We start from the raw sequence: 14,158 nt of genomic DNA, 5'->3' as shown, positions 1-14,158 counted from the left end.
CACACACACTTAGACAAGCACATAGGCTTGGTTCAGTGGATGTACTCTAGTGTGAAAGAGCATCAGGTGTGTGTAAACACGGCCTCATCTGTTTGCCATATGGACAGATCATCCGTGACGTGGACAGTTGTCTCAGAAAGAGGAAAGGTGTAAGAGGAACTGTCTTGGTAAATTTCTAGATTTCCCTTAAGAGCATGAAAAAGACAAACAGATAGAGCAAACAAGCTACAGTCTGACTTTGTCAACATAGCTTGGAGTTTTTTGTGAAAACCAGAGGAATGACAGCACGGCATGTGCTGCATGACAACATGACCCATGATCGATCAGAGGTGAGTGTGGGTGGGCCGTTTTAGGGCATGTGCTGAATATGTGACTCCACTTCCTCATCTTATCTCCATTCCACAGTTTCATATCCTCTTTTGACACGCAGACAGTAGTGACAGTCTTTCTCTGTTTCGTTTTCTGTGTGAGAATGGTGCTTCAGTTGCGTCTCTGAACTGCACTCTGTAGCTGCCCAGCTGTTGGCGTTTGAACACTGTTGCTTATTCATGTGAACTGCAGGGATTTATGATCTTTGGATCTTGTTAAGTGAAATTTTGTCGTTTTAGAGGCCTACAGCAAATTTCCTTATTACGTTTTATCTCCTTACCAATATATTTATCAGTTACTTCTGCTAAATTTCAAAATAATTACATTTTTAAATTGGGTTCATTCAAAAGAAGACCAGTATTATCAATAATACATCAATATGTGTGTTACTGCCTTTTGTTTTCATCAAGCAAATATAAAAGAAAAAATAATATAAAAAGAAAAAAGCTTCTTTTTTTATTAAAGTTAATTCAGCTGTGTAGCTCAAACTACAATCAAACTATCATAAAACAAAAGTTCCTATGAAAATATTAAATGACCCATTAATTACTTATAGCATGATTGTTCCATAGCTGCACGTTGCCAATAATTAGTCATTCTGTGACTTAAAAGTGGTATTTGGTATTTGCTATGATGCAAGAGCTCTGAGTTTGAGGCATTTCTTTAAATTGAAATGCAAATCTAGTTAATTCTTCCCAGCTTGCAGCATTTTAAGTATCATGCACATCTCTTTTTAGTCTCAAGTCTTTTCAAGTCTTTGCTTTACGACAGGGGTGTCAAACTCCAGGCCTCGAGGGCCACTGTCCTGGGAGTTTTAGGTTTTTCTGCTCCAACACACCTGATTCAAATGGTTTAATTACCTCCTCACCAAATCATTGAGTTCTCCGTGTGTGGCAACAAGTCATCCTTTTAAAGCAGGTGTTTTAAAGGAGAACATGTCTAAAACATGCAGGAGAGTGGCCCCCCGAGGAGTGGAGTTTGACACCCCTGCTTTACGAGAACCATGTTTTCAATTATTAGCAACTACAGCTTTTTGTCTTTGTCTTTGTCCTTGGTATTTATTTTACAATTAAAACTTCAGAATATAATATTAGTTTTACTGTGAATTATTGTGACTCACAGGTGTTAATTTTTTTTTAGCTGAAAACGAGTGTCTTTCAAGAAACTGATGCTGGTTTCTTTTTAAAAAAATGAAAAACAAAATAACACTGACTTTATGAATTTCCTGGACATTTGTTAAACCACAACAAGAAGCTGAATGAAAAGGTGTGATATGAGAGGTTTTGTGAAGAATCAGTGTCTGAAGTGTGACGGCCATAGTGAAATTTATTTCCTGTGTCTAAACTCGTCTTCCAAATGTCTCACTCAATGGCTGGTTACAGCATGATACCGCACACAAACACTGCCACTGAACCGCAGCATTTATTTAGTATAATAGGTGATTTATATTCTCTTAACAGATGCAGGCTGCTGTTAAAATAAACAACGAGTGGCTAATAGCTGTCATTGGAACATTACAATATAGTTTGCTGCAAACTGCTTTCCACCTGACTTTAGTCTGTTTTGAATCAACTGTGTCCCAGCAAAACCAGCAGTCTTTCCGGTTGTTGTTTATGCAAGCCTTATTTTTATTCAAAATAGATTTAACTTGTATTTGTAGGTGAAACAATGACCTGTGATCGCTGACAACTCTTTACACGCAGTTGTTATTATGACAGAAATGTCTATTTTACATGGAGGCCTGCCCAAGGGCTTAAAGTGATCGTTTAGATATTTTAAGGGGGGTTCTGTGGAAAAGTTATAAACAGTTATTATCTTACCTGTTTTAGTTAGCTCTTTGAACAGCCTAATTTTGAAGAGACCTACTTTAATTCTGTGTTTTATTATTTAAAAAATGGGACCAGTATATATTAATGAACATTTACATGTAAGTACATGAGATTTTAGCTGGGTGGCTAATTTCTATATCTAGTTTATGTGAAGTCCTACATTGTTATTCCCCCAGACTTCGCCTGAAGTGCTACAGCTAGTTGCTTCACTATTTGTACTTGCAAATTATTGTAACTATGTAAAAGAAAACAGGAAATATAAAACTGATGACAGTGTAAAGGTTATTAGAGAGCATACACTTACGGCCCCGCTCAGACCAGCCATTAGCTCATCAGTTTGGTCAGAATCCAACTCTATTTCTCCAAACAAAGTCTGTTCAAAGAGCTACCTACAACAGGCATGGTGTTAATTATTGATAATATAACCATGTTTCAGAACCCTACTTAAAAAAAAATTGAACTATTGCTTTAAAAATCCAAGCTGTCTAATTTAGGCAAGTTTTATTTGTATAGCACCATTTCATATGCTGGACAATTCAAAGTCCTTTAAATAGACACTTTTGACACTGAAAGGAAAAAAAAACAACTTTTTGATATTTTACAGTTTATTGTTGAGATACGCTGTTGTCTAATAATTGAACTATTTGTCCACAGTCTTTTACGGAATGACAAACCTTTCTCCATTTAGACTCCCTAAAAAAATTAATTTGGAGACGTTCCACCTGGGGTTTACAGCAGAAGACAATCTGACATCCAGGCCAAATATTAGAACTTGTCTGCCATAGTGACAGCACTGTTTGTCTTAACTAATTGTGGGCAGCCTTGTTTTAGCATGGCAGAGTCAGACCCCACTCAGACACATCAACACGGCTGTTTAACACTCAGCAGAGATACAATGTTCATCTATAATTGTAGTGTTTGTTTACAGCCTCATGGCAACCATGGCAACCAAAGTAGTAAACAATAAGAAAAAAACTTGCCTGTCTGACAAAAACAAGTGTTTTCTTGATGTGTGATTACTTGCGCGTGTGTTTGCACAGCTTCTTTGACAGGTCATTGTTAAAGGGTACAAGAGTGTATTGAAAAGTGATTTCCCCCTCCTATTCATATCTCTTATGACCCAACCAATAAGCTGACGACCTTCAGGGGTCCAGCCCCTGGACCAAAATAACCCAGTAAATACACTCTAGGCACCATGAGAACTGGTGTGAGCCCACTGCTGAATTCTTTGTGTACAAACAAGGGATTCTTGTCAGTTTGGCGCTGCTGAACCACGTTGGCCTCTGTTCTTCACATTTGTACTAGGAAAAGCCATCCTCGTGTTTTTTTGTTTGTTTGTTTGTTTATTTGTTTTATTCAGGAATACAGGGCGGAGAGGGTGTTGTTGAAGGGTTCCAAAAAGCGGGGTTGGATTCAGAGAAGGGAAATAGTCAAAGACAGACACAGATAAACTACAGAGGCATCTATCCTTTCTGTGTTACATTCAGACATTTCATTTTACATTTTGTTTTTATTAACAGAACAATCTAATAGTTACGTTTGACAGCACGAGGCAAAAACAGATTTTCTTTAGTTTATGTAAAAGGTAGGACAGGGCTTTCTTGTGGCAACTCAAACAAATTACAGTTGTTCTGTCTGATTTGCAAATGGCATCCTAACGTTCTCAGATTGATGAGTAATAACAGTTGCTTCTCTGAGATCTTAGCTAATTTCTCTTCTCCTTGGCACTGTATTACCACTCACCTGAAGGCTTCAGACCCTCAAACAGACCAATAGCTTGCTTTTATACAGGTATTTACACTTGCTGATGATCAGTTAACATGTCTGTTAGCATCACACGGTTGCTACTTATCCTCTTAATTTATAAGAAAGCACAAATGACGTACATATCCATTTTGTTGAATGAATCATATTATTTCAGCAGAGGTAATTTTAACATTCAAATTGAATCCTGTGTTTTTTAAGCTTTCTAGCCCCCCAGAGATAACAGAGATTTGACCTAAAATTAATTTTATTATAAAAAAACAACAACTTATTTTAATACTTAAAAACAGCACATTCCCATTGTGTCATCTAACCACTCAGATTTATGTGTGCAAACTCACGACGTGTGGGTTTCCAATTGTAGAAGTAAATATGTTGATTCACTGCTCTAAAGTTAAAAAAAGTACATCCACCGTGACCTGACAGCAGAATAAAGTTTGTGCATGTTGCTGCTCACGCACATGTGTAGGTGTTTCTGTATGCAAATGCTGAGCGCTGTTCTGAAACAAGGAGGCCGGACTGAAGGAGGAGTTACACTTTAGTGAGCAGGAGAAGAGGAAAAAACAAGAGGCAGATGAGTTTACGAGACACAGGGCTCTTCTTGTTGTTGCCCAAGACCAGTCAGGCTAATTTAGGGGAAGAGGAGAGAAGTGGGAGACAGAGGAGGACGAGTTGGAAGCTGAGCTGGCAGTTAGAGAGGAGGAAGAAGGTGACTCATAGTGACTAAACTCAGCCTACTGTAAGTTGGCTGATACAAGGGGAGGGGAGGGGATGGGGGTAGGGGGGGAGTGGCATCACAATCTGTGCACAAGTTTGAGCTGAGCCAGCGAACAGCAGTCTCTGTCTGACAATTACCGTTTAACTTGTGGAGGAGCAAATTTCACTTTGGATCCATGATGTTGTCTTTGGGATAGTAGACGAGTTTGCAGGTAAGAATCTTAACATGCTGCTTCATGTGCTGATTCTGTTTACAGCCCTCTGTTTGTGACTGGACACTGTCTCCACTCCGGTCTTGCTCGGTCAGAAATAAATCTGAACTCATGCTTTTATGCTTGGACATTTTTAGTAACGAGCTGTTGTCGTTCAGTGTGAATAAATGAAGCAGAACCATAAATACACGAAGGCGGAAGCAGCTTTATCTAAACCTCTGTCAACATTCATTTTGACCTTTCAAAAAGTCATTGTTTTATATGGAACTCAGTGAACCAAAGTGAGAGCCAGTTTGGTGTCCAGTGTGGATCAAAAGGCACAAACTCATTAAACAGAGATTATTTGTGTTTAGCATGTTTTTATCCTGATTGATAAGTTATACAGACAGACACATACCTACACCAGGTGAGTCACTTTTTATATCTCACATTCTAACTGTGAATACCCCTGTGAACATGCATTGTAGTTATTATAGAGATTCTTTGTATATAAACCTCTATATGACTTGTACTACAAAAAACAAAACATTTATGTAATGTATGACAATTGGCTACCAGCATCAAAAGCAAACATCCTGATTTTAAATGTTCTTCAACAAAAAGATTTTTTTTTCTCTTGGGCTGCCTGCAGAGGAAGTTTCTTCACCACTGACAAAATTAGGAGTTGTGAAAACTCATGGAACGAAAAGGGAAGTGTTGCATTGTGGTTATTATTGATGATGATGATGCTCTATTGTCTTTCCTGTATTCCATTGCGCTCTGCTTTAATGAAGTAACGCCGGTAAAGGGTCGCTTGTCATTCGGCCCTGAGACGCACAGACGATTTGCCCATGATATACCTCCCACCGCTCCTCTTTTATGTATTTATTTACTTGCTTATGTCCTTCTCACAAGTTTCAAATTACCCTATATTTTACAACTTGTTCTTTACAGTTTGTAAATCACAGTCATTCTGGGAAGTTTCTGCTTTGATTGACGATTAGTAGACAGTTTAGAAGATGACAAGCAGTGTGATTCACACCTAATGGTTTTGAGATGTGATGATTCAATAATGTGGTTACTGTGCAGAAATACTGGTTGAACTATTGACAGACACAGTGGGCACTTTCTGCTTATAAATGACTCAATAAATTTTAGCCACAAGTTTACAATCAAAATCCCACTGACAGTCTTTCAGCTCTTGTAACCCCAACCAAGCCAAAGCACTGCAGTATTTTGATTATTTGCGTCATTCACAAACAATTTTGTATCCATTACCTGCTGCCAACATGCTAAGGTGAACGATTGTGTTTTTGCCCATGTCTGTCTGTGTTCGTGTGTTTGTCTGTTACCAAATTATCTCATGAACCACAGAATGAATTTTAATGAAACTTGCAGAAAATAAATAAGCGGTGTACATTTACAACAGAATAGCTTTTGGAGCTAACCCAATTTAAGATGCCTGTCAAAACGAACTGACCTTAAAAACACAAAAATATGACTTGACCTCAATCAGCTTTACAGATACTGACCTAAAATTTGATGTGGTAGTGTATAGACTGACCCCCAACATGAATTTTGAGTGCTAACAAATTGTGCAAGAGCCAATCTGTCTGTCTGTCTGTGCAAAATATCTCATGAACCACTGCTGGGCTTTTAATGAAACCTAAACAACATTAAACAGATGTGATATGTCTCGTATTGTTGCCTTCCTTATCAAACTTATGGCTGCCTGGAGTCAGCTGCAAAGACCTGCAATAATCGATGAAAGATTTGTGCTCACTGAAACAGAAATACTGAATCATTTCCAATGTAACGTGTTGTCACACATGTTGAGTGTTCAACCGTGGTCTGCTGCTTCCGCTGGGGAAATTCTTCACTTCGAAATTATTCAAAGTGTTCGGTGCACACCTGCAGCTTTTTTTAACCTTGTAATACTTGGCTGTCTTTTCTGCTGCTTTTTCATCAACACCACAGTAACATTTTTGTCTTATAGCTAATCATTGTCCATTTCTGCTAATTATAAATAAATTTTATGACCAACATCTTTTTTTTCCATCTCTTTCTGTGTTTTGGTTTCCTTCCTTTCCTCCACCTTCACCGCCTGTCTTCATCTTTCTTTGCTTGGTGATTTCATCTGACCATCGGCTCAACAGCAACCAGGCATGTAGTGAGCAACATAAACTGAGTGCAAACCTCTTTGTGAGCTCTCTTTTCTTCTGAGGCAGGTAATGTGTTTATGTCTGTGTGCCTTTTAAGTGTGAGTGCATGTGTTAATGTAAAAATCTATCAGCTGTGAATGTGGAACAAAAAACAACTTTTGAATCAGAATCCTACTCCTGATTCCACTACAGTGTCAAAAACAATTAATTTTTTTTTGCCCGTGACTGGTTGAGTGCATGCCCATACAGAGACATCTTGTGTCTTTTGGTGCTAAGGGACACCAGGACCTGGGTTTTTGTCATTACACCATCTCTGCTCAATGTGTGTGACTTTTAATATATACAGGAGATCTTTAGTGTAGATCCGTTGACTGTATTCAGAAAGCCAGCAAAGAGCAGAGCCAGTTATATATGTGCATGCCCACCTACACTCAAAGACATGCACAGATGCATGTGAAAAGACACGTGTACTTAAAAACATAAAAAAGATAAAAAAAATAAATAAAAAAACATACACCGGCCCAAGGGAACAGGGAGTTCCTGAAAAAGAGAACAGAGAGCAGAGAGTTATTTTAGTCACTAGAGTAGGCAGGCAAGCAGTTCATCGTAGAAAGTGAATGTATTGTCACTGACTGCCTGTTAGTTACCCATTTGATAATAACAAGTCAAAAACTAGATTCAGAATGATTATGAGAGATTATCGCTGCAACCAAATGATCAAAGCTTACTATCGTCTAATAATGTTTCCTGTTTTCCATCAGTAATAGTGTTACAGATTGTCAGACATTTGCATTCACCTAGGGTGTTTTTCAAATTGGTTTGCTTCTCAGCTACTGTATTTTTAACGCTAAACTGCTGCTGATTGGGGTCCTGATGCTGGCAGACCTTTTCTGCTTAGCCTCTGTGTCAGTGAGTAGTTTTCTCCACAAAGTTGCTACAATTTAATTCTGACCGGAATGACGAGCAAATTGCTAGTTCGAGCGCAGCCAAGAAGGAAGAAACTTACACCTTTTTTGGGGAAACAAGTTGCCTGATACAGTCTAGACTACTTTAATTTAAAACATTTGAATTTGCAATGCATCTCATTAAACAAAGAAACATAGTAACCCAAAGAGGGTATACAGTTGAAACAGGTTTACATACACCATATAAAAAGACACTATCATTTTTTTCACACTGTCTGACATGAAATCAAAATAAACTTTTCCCATTTTAGGTCAATTAGGATTTTCAAAATTATTTCTATTTGCTAAATGCCAGAATAATGAGAGAGAGAATGTTTTTAAGGCAATTTTGATTACTTTCTTCAAAGTCCTAAGTTTAAATACACTAAGAATACAATGCCTTTTTTTAAAAATGTGGGACATTTGATGTCATGTCTTTGGAAGCTTCTGATAGGTTTATTGATAACATCTGAGTCAACTAGAGACACACCTGTGGATGTAATTTAAGGCACACCTGAAACACACTGCTTCATTGTGTAACATCATGGGAAAGTCGAAAGAAATCAGCCAACATATCAGGAAGAGAATTATGGACTTACACAAGTCTGGTTCATCCTTGGGTGCAATTTCCAGATGGCTGAAGGTGCCTTGTTCATCTGTACAAACAATTATATGCACGGACAGACAAGATGGGAATGTCCTCGCCATCATACCTCTCAGAAAGGAGATGGGTTCTGTGTCCCAGAGATGAATGTGCTTTGTTCCGAAATGTGCATATCAACCCAAGAACAAAAGCAAAAGACCTGGTGAGGATGCTGGCTGAAGCTCGTAAGAGTGTTATTATCCCCAGTGAAACAAGTACTGTATCGACATGAGCTGAAGGGCCACTCTGCTAGGAAGAAGCCATTACTTCAAAAGAAACATAAAAAGGCCAGATTAATGTTTGCAAATGCACACAGGGACAAAGACCTTATTCTTTAGAGACATGTCTTGTAGTCTGACAAAACTAAAATGGAACTGTTTGGCCATAATGACCATCGTTCCATTTGGAGAAAAAGGGGGAAGCTTGCAAGCCTGAGAACACCATTCCGACTGTGGAACATGGGGGTGGCAGCATTATGCATATTATGGTGCATTACATAAAATAGATGCATCATGAAAAAAGAACATTATGTGGAAATACTGAAGCAACATCTCAAGACATCAGCCAGGAAGTGAAAGCTTGAGCGCAAATGGGTCTTCCAAATGGACAATGACCCAAAACTTACTGCCAAACTGGTTACAAAGTGGCTTAAGGATAACAAAGTCAATGTTTTGGAGTGGCCATCACAAAGCCCTGACCTCAATCCTATCGAACATTTATGGGCAAAGCTGAAAAGGTATGTGCGAGCAAGATGGCCCCCAAACATGGCTCAGTTACACCAGTTCTGTCAGGAGGAATGGGCCAAAATTTCTGCCAACTATTGTAAGAAGCTTGTGGAAGGATATCCAAAACATTTGACCCAAGTCATACAGTTTAAGGGCAATGGTACCAAATACTAATGAAGTGTATTTAAACTTTTTGACTTTAAAGAAAGCAATACAAATTGCCTTAAAACATTCTCTCTCTTATTATTTTGGCATTTAGCAAATAGCAATAATTTAGAAAATCCTAAGTGACCTAAAACGGGAAAAGATTATTCTTATTTCATGTCAGACTGTGTGAAAAAAATACATGTCTTTTTATATGGTGTATGTAAATTTCTGGTTTCAACTGTATATAGGCCAGTCTTGTTCTGAGCTTTGTTTTTAGTATTTTCATGCTCATAGCCAGGCTGAGCAGCTCTAACAGACCTTCTGTTTTCTAGTGATGTTAAGGCATTTGTGTGACCTTTAGAGTTTTCTCTGTGCTCAGACTACAAGTGCTTTAGAAGAGTTGCCCACTTAAACTATAGCTGTAAATTGCTGTTAATGCTATTCCGCAGCTTTGGCCGTACACTTTGCTAACTAAGAGTGCACACATATATTTTTGGTAGAGAACGCTGTATGTGTATATTCCACTTTTAAGTGCTGGCTGTCAGAGAGGCCTCCCTTGGCATTGCTCAGTCAGATCTAAAAATACACTGTCCACAAATTAACACCATGTCTCTGAGCGCAGGTGCCATGGCCTCATACTTCCTCTGTGTGTGTGTGTGTGTGGGTGTGTTTAGTGTTCATCTATGAATGTGTATGTTTTGCACGGAAGGCAGGCTGTCATCGCACATCATTTTAAAAATATATATGTTACTGTATGGATTGTATGCATTTTGTACTTGTGTGTTGGTGACTCAATCCAGAGCCGGCCTCTGACCCGGGGCTTCCTCCGCTCTGCATCCTCCTACTGGCTGTCAGTGTTTGAAGTGAAGGGGCCACGACATTACAGTGCTGGACGCACAAAGACCGCTGTGTGCTCCTACTGCGTCACAAATGTCCTCAGTGGATGTCGGGCAGCGGGATGGCCCGTGTAGGGGATCATGCTGTCTGGTAGCGGTGTGTCACAAAACAATGTCAGGAAATAGAAATGTGTAATGCACTACATGACGTCATGTACATTGCACAAATAAACTGTGGCAGTTCCTTTATTGTCAAATTTAAATGTAAACACAATAGTATACTTTTAAAATGTATTCTGAAACAAAACAGATGACTTTACCTGTGTACTTCAGCTTTCGTGGAATTTTGCAGTTGTTAGTTTATACTTTGACACCTATTCTACCAAATCCGGATCTCCTAAAGCTTACTTGTGTTCCTGAATAGTTTGACATTTTTCCTCCAAACAGACCTCTCATGATCTAAAACATGGTTTGGACAGTGACTTCACTCTTTTTTCCCCCTGTTATTCAGTAAATGGGGATCTAAAGAGTTGCTAATCTCCCTTCAACCGCATTTCTTCCGACACATCCCACGCAGGACATTCTCCAATTCTAATATTGAGGGCAATTCTTAATAATTGGAAGGGTTTGTTGTAATCACAATTGTAAGAAATATCAAAATGATGTTTTTGCTTTCTATTACAACAGTAACGGGAACTCTCTGACTTTAAGACTCATGATGAGAAGCAGCAGCATGTTGGGTGGCTGGGAAGTGGTGAGATGCATGTATGCCAAAATTTTAAACAAAGATCTCATGCAATCTGTTCTCAGCATATGTGCTGGGGATGACGGTCAAATCCGTTGTAGATGTATATCCAATAAATATTTTATTAAGTTTCATTAGAATCCGTCCAGTGGTTCACAAGATATTTTGTTGTTCATTAATGAACTGAATCCACATCTGTTACACTTTCCTTATTGATCAAAACATATTAAAGTTCAAAGAAACTAACTTTGTGCCATCTCATCTGAGAACAAAACAAGACAGAGCTACAGATTTAGAAACAACAGCGTCTTCTGCTAGTTCCAGTTGTGTTCTTTACGTAGCTTGTGCTAATTTATTTTAATAGGTTGCATTACTGTCTCAATTTTTTTTTTTTTTCACACCACATGAAAATTCCATGTCAAGCCTTGTAAAGCGAACTGTTAGGATTGTGTAACCAGGATAATTTTTCTATATTAGATTTAATTCATTTACTTTATTTTCTATTTTGTTAGATTTAATTTTAGTTATTTTATTTAAAATTTTAATTTAAATCCTCCTTTCCTTAATTTATTCAACACAAGCCGTTATGTGACAGTCATGTGATCGTCATTTTGACGTCATGTGACAGCTGCACGTCAGCGTCCTAAATTGACAGCTACGGCTTATATGGTTGCTGAGTGCACCTTGGGCAGGAGACGCTGTCGGATCCTGACGTGCAGGTAGACATCTGGTCTATTTCTAAGCAGTTGTCAAATGTTTATTATGTATCTTTCAATTGTGCGCCTCTGTTAACTTACAGACATGTGAACATTCGGCTAAACGTTACGATCACGGTTTGTCAAGAGGGAACTGGTGAGTGCGTGTTTGGGAGCTGGTAAGCCAGCACTAGCTTTTCTAGCTTGTTGAGTTGATTATATTACCAACTTAAATAAAATACTACTGTTGTGTAAACAAGCAAAAAGAAATTGAATTTACATAAGTTGCATGATTATTAGGTAAATTTAGTTAACTATAACAAAATGCATGTACATGTGAACTGATTATTTAGGCCTGTTTATACAGGCCAGGTGTGTTGCAGATTCCTAGTCTAAGGAGTGTACTACAGGATAAATCATGGATTGTCTGGTATTATGTGACCAGACTGGCGAGCTAACCCACTAGCGGATCCGGAAAAAAAACACAACTTCTGGCATTGAAGAAAGCTCTTCTGATTTGGTTGAGGACATCAGGCCATAAAATCTTCACTCTGGACTGGCCGCTTCAGAAAGAATTGGATTTAACTTTTGTTGTTCCTCTCAACATCAGTAAGAACTGTTGGATTCCTTGGATTAGGGAACCATTCTGGACTTTAATAATTGTTGATCAACTTGTATATTTTGTAAATATTAATACAATTCACTGATTTTGCACCATCTGGTAGTCTGTGTTTTACAATTTGCCACTTCCTTTAGTAGACGAATCTAGTTTGAGAATTAACTCCAGCTTGGATTATTTCCTTAATAATCTTAGAATAAAAATTGGGTTACAATTGCGTACTTCAGTCTTCTTCATGAAAAAGCCTGTCTCTTGTCTGAGACTTTTTGAAATATACTGCAGATTCAAAGCAGAAATACTCAGTCCAAGCATTAATATTTGATTTTACTCATGATATGCCTTAGAACTACAATATTATAGACAAAAACAGTGAAACACTTGTGATTTTTTTTTTAGCAAAGGAAAACGTAAATAACAATCTTTAGTAATCATTATTTACTAGCAAAGATTTTTCAGTTCTAAACAGATGCTGCAGCTTAATGTTATGCTTAAAATTGTCATGTATAGTTAAAACAACAGGAGATCTCCAAATATAAAGATGTCTCATGTTAAAAGTGTTAGATCAATTCCCATTTTTTGTTGTTTTGCAGTTTGGAACTGCTAATGCGAAAGTTGAAGTCCACGCTCTGGTTCAAGTTTGTGTTGGAATGTGTATCAATGTGTTTCTCTGCATGGGTGTGTGTTTTTCATGTAGGCCATCTAATGGGCACAAAGCAGGCAGTGTGTGCCCCCTCGGGTGCTGAAATGTACACTTCGGACAACAGGCGGCTTCAGTCCTTCTCAATAGGAGCTGCCCTTCTTATTGTACCTCACGCACAATGAGCTTTTCTCTGTCTCTGTCTTTCTTTCTCTTTTGTGTCTTTCTCTCTTTATGACCATGTACAGACAGCGTTTTTGATGATAGAGTGGACAAATCAGATGCATCTTTGTGTAGAGCAGAAACCTGACCCTGGGTCCATCACACCTATGAGTCCAGACAAGCCTAGTCATGCAGGGATGAATGCAAGTCATTGCAGAAGAGGAAGTAGCGGTCCTGGGACTCCCCTCTCAGTGTTTGTCTGAGCATGAAAGGGAAGAAGAGGAGAGATGCTGCTGAGGAGGGTGATGGGTGTTTCCCTGCTCTTTCTGCTCACATGATCTTGCCAGGACAACAAGATAACGTGACTCTCACATGACCCCTCTGACATGACAGAGGAAGTCTTCCCTCACTTCACCGCATCTTGGTGGTTGAAGGCTGTGATACAGTGAACGTGAAAGTGTTTACTTGGAAATCGTGCTTGCTTTTTCTTAGTCAATATACTTGTGTGCACAAATGATTTTTTTTATTCTCTTATTACTTGATTGAAAAGGAAATAATTCAAAAAGCAAATATAAGTTTGGAGTTTTATTACTCTAATTTGTAAAGTAAAAGCACAATTATGATTAGTAGTTTTTAAATGGGAAAGTTGAATCCCTTCTGACTTTATCTTAGAAGGACAAATGAGGGATAAATTAACTTCTGTGACATTTTTTGCTTTTGTCATATCACTTTAAACTAATTAAATTTGTATGGGTTTCCCAAGAGCTAAAGACCTCACCAGTTATTTAGAGACCTGGGCTGCCAAATAGAATTTTATTATTGTAATTTCACCTTTTTTGTTTCTGATGAGATGCTGCAATTTGTCAACAACAATACGGGACAAAATTAATGAACTTCAGTCAACATTTTTTTTAATGTTAAGTGCATAATTTGTACTCTCTGTCAGAATGAGGAGCAGTGTAGTTCACAGCAG

The 14,158-nt window shown here is 38.3% G+C and overlaps 1 protein-coding gene across 7 annotated transcripts in view; it reads left to right on the top strand.

Moving 5' to 3' along the window:
- The window catches only part of tfeb (transcription factor EB), a 33,137-nt gene that overhangs the window by 4,278 nt on the left and 14,701 nt on the right, over positions 1-14,158 (top strand). Inside the window, exons 1-2 of one of the 7 annotated variants that reach the window (XM_037975196.1) lie at positions 4,770-4,891; positions 7,027-7,098. The exons of 3 other annotated variants lie outside the window; for them this stretch is intronic. The gene's annotated coding sequence lies outside the window, so the exon portion shown is untranslated. Of the gene's footprint in view, positions 1-4,750; positions 4,892-7,026; positions 7,099-14,158 lie in introns of those variants that run through there. 3 more of the 7 variants (XM_037975195.1, XM_017415968.3, XM_017415970.3) reach the window with 3 other exon arrangements.

Source organism: Kryptolebias marmoratus, linkage group LG4 (genome assembly GCF_001649575.2).
Source record: "Kryptolebias marmoratus isolate JLee-2015 linkage group LG4, ASM164957v2, whole genome shotgun sequence".
Classification (NCBI taxonomy): Eukaryota; Metazoa; Chordata; class Actinopteri; order Cyprinodontiformes; family Rivulidae; genus Kryptolebias; species Kryptolebias marmoratus.
The sequence above is the reverse complement of the archived record's forward strand: the minus strand, read 5'-3'. Positions and strand labels throughout refer to the sequence as shown.